The sequence below is a fragment of the Sinocyclocheilus grahami genome, unplaced genomic scaffold (genome assembly GCF_001515645.1).
Source record: "Sinocyclocheilus grahami isolate Dianchi unplaced genomic scaffold, SAMN03320097.WGS_v1.1 scaffold718.1, whole genome shotgun sequence".
Classification (NCBI taxonomy): Eukaryota; Metazoa; Chordata; class Actinopteri; order Cypriniformes; family Cyprinidae; genus Sinocyclocheilus; species Sinocyclocheilus grahami.
Window position 1 is genome coordinate 40,702 of NW_015505897.1, and position 3,602 is coordinate 44,303.

A 3,602-nucleotide genomic window follows, 5' to 3' on the forward strand; every position below is an offset into this window, starting at 1 on the left:
TTGTAAGTCGCTTTGGATAAAAGCGTCTAATAAAAAATAAATAAATAAAAAAAAAAATAAAAAAAAAAAATATATATACGACTATACAGTACATCCTCTTTTTCCCAGACATGTCCTGTCTTTGCATAAAATGTCTAAGTTTTGGCTCTCTTCTCCTATTGTCATGCTCTCTACAGTCTTCATACATTATATGTGTGCATATATGCATTGCTTTGACCGTTCTGTCCCACCTTCTTGCATGCCATGGTCAGTTATGTACAATGGCTGTACGCTATTAATCAAGCTACTCCTGGCCAGGACATGTCCAGGAAAGAAGAGGATGTATGGTCAACCAACTATTGTTCATTATTTTAGTGTTTCTCCCTTGTATATGTGCAGCAGACAGTGCAGATTTTTGTTTTACTTGCGGCACCATTTGTAACTCCACCTGACAAAACTCATCAAGATTTTGTTGCTCTCACCTGGAGAGTTAAAAATAAATAAATATATAAACACAAAAAAAGTTTAAGTAAAATAGAATAATAAAATAAAATAAGATAAACTTTGGTGAGGGATCAGCTGACACGTGTTTCTGACTAAACAAACCACATATTGTGTGCGGTATGAGGTATTTTGTAAAACAGTAAGATGATACTTCACAAGACAGAGAACAAAGAGAGCACTGGATTAAGTAAATATTTACGTACAATGAACTGAAACCAAACCTGCTATGGTTTGCCAGTTATGAAGAACGTTTTTAAACACCTGAATGCACAGCTTGTTTTCCTCTTTTTTTTCCAAACATCAAACACTACCAGGGGCTGTAAAAATGTGAACTATAAAGAAAAAAATAAATAAATAAAAATAAAAGTAAAAATAAATAAATAAAGGAACAAGAACAAAACGCTGCATTCCAATGTTTTTTTTTGTTGTTTTTTTTTACTGCCATGGTATTTATTGAATCTTGGTGTAAATATCACGGTACATGTAGGCTATATGGTTGACTAAATACATCGTTTAAGCATCACACGAGCAAGACTTTGTTAGACTGTGAGAGACTGAGTTCAGAAGATGTGTCCAATCCTTTGTTATTAAAGGTGCAGTAGAAGATCTTGGAAAATGCTAACTTTAGCCTGATAGCACTGAAAGCAAACGTTACACCCTCCCTGCAATCGCCGTACAAAGCCACGCCCCCTGAACTCATTTACGCTCACAGACCAGAATACCAGAGACAACATTACTACAATAGGCTACATCAGTGGTTCACAATTCCAGCCCATGTTCCGAAGTGAAGTAAACTTCAACGGATTTCCCCCACTTAGGGAGTAGGGTAGAGTGACCATACGTGCCATTTTCCCAGGACGCGTCCTGGCCAGGATTTCTATATTGCCTAAAATATCTAGGTTTTGGCTTTGTTTGCGTGTGCAGACCGATCAGTGTATGACATCAAAATACCATACAGACAGTTCCTTATGCTTTCAAAATGCTCTCGAGGTATTTTGATGTCATACACCGATCGGTCTGCATACGCAAACAAAGCCAAAACCTAGATATTTTAGGCAATATAGAAATCCTGGCCAGGGAAAATGGCACGTATGATCACCCTAGAGTAGGGAGCAATGAACACTGTGTAGGGATCATATCGATCGGAACACAGTTCATGCTCGTTGCTCACTTCTAACGAGCTGGTGCGAGGACTGGATTAACCGCTGGGCTACATCATGTGTCATTCACCGGTGAGAAAACTTTAAAAGTACTACAATACCAGGAAGGAAGATTGGGTTGTTGATGTTTGTCTGCTATCCTCGCTCTGTCTGCACAGCGTGCGTGAACGCGCTGATGATGTATCCTGTCTGCGCGAACAGGGTGTGCAGAGGTATGCAGATATATACATTGAGAGGCAGGTAGGAAAGTCGGTCAGAGCGTTTTAATTGGACGAACATTTCTTGGTCCTACACATTCCACAGAATATATAAATACAGATAAATACATTTAGACCACTTAACTTAAGGATTGCTATGGGGATGTGAAGAGACTTTCAACCAGCATAACAAAAAATGTTTCTGAAGACAATCACCTATTGCACCTTTAATTCTAGAACGTCACGTTAGAACTAGATGGCTTGGACTGTTTCTGTGAAGCTGAATATACAATAAGGCAACATGACTGTGTGATATTTCTTTACTCAATAGTTCAATGAAAAAAAAAAGTTAATATTGAGTGACTTATATTTTAGATACAATGCTGCAATTCGTTTTTGCAGTATGTCTAATAGCAGCACAGTGGTGGTTCATTTTTGAACAATTCAGTAAATAATTAAATGACTCGGTCACAAAGGAACCTGTTTTTGAACGAATCAGTTAAATGATTCAACTCTAGTCAGGAAGTCCTTGGCTGCATCGAAACTCAATACTTCCCTACCATATCGTATGAGAAAAACAGAATGTGACAGAAGAAGAACGTCCGGATTCACAGTACTCATAAAAGAGTAGGCAAAAAGTATCCAGATAACCTACTACTTCCAGTGAGATTCTGACGTGTGCATATGATAGACACTTTGCTATCCCATTAGGCCACGGAGAGGATTTATGAATGGCAGTGATGCAACGCAACAGATGTAGGTCACGTGTCAGTGACAACATAGTGAATGTAGTACATCCAGATTACATACTATGCCCTGTCCCAAATCGCACCTTAAACCCTCAAGGTCTTCCTCTGAGTCCACACTTTCGTGACATAATGCCGCTTCATGTAGAAGTCTGCCGCAGAGTTTGCCACGCATAGCGGCTGCAAAGGATGTGCTCACGAGCACCCTTCTGAAAGCTAAAATGACCCTGTGGACCCTACGTTCTCGTGGACTTAATGGACACACACACGGTCATTGTAAGTCCGCAAGACCATCTCTGCATTCCATTCAGAAGGGCTCTTCCCTATGCCCTAATCCCTTCAAAGGGTTTACCCTCCAGAGTGAGAGCTTTGAAGGGTTGAAGGGTGCAGAAGTGCCCTTCTGCGTCATTATCCCGTGCCCACACGGAGGCGCCATCATCATGGAAAGAATCAGCGCAAAGGATCATGGGGGCCAGAAGTGTCCCTCAGTTGGCCCTTTGAAGTGGCCAGTTTTGAGCACTTCGGTTTGGAACGACCCTTCAATATGGTGGCCATGATTGTTTTCACTCCGAAGTGCCCTTCGGAGGGTGATATATCCCATTTGGAACACACCGCATAAGTGCACATGAAGTGCGCCATTTGGGACAGGGCCATAAAACACTCTGCGGTCATAAAGTAATTACTCAAAAAAGTGCTTACAGAGTATGTGATTTCGGACGCAGCCATTTGTTAGGTTGTTAAATGAATCGATATTTGAACAAATCGGTTGAATATAGCTATGAGCAGTGTTGGGCGTAACGCATTACAAGTAACGCGAGTTACGTAATCAGATTACTTTTTTCAAGTAACTAGTAAAGTAGCGCATTACTTTGTAATTTACAAGATAATATCTGTTACTTTTTTTCCAATTTATTGATTGACAGCTCTCATGTTGAGAGAAATCAGATGTTACTGTAGTTCTAAAATAAATATGAATATGCATTAATTCATCTCACTCACTCACAAAAAAAAAAAAA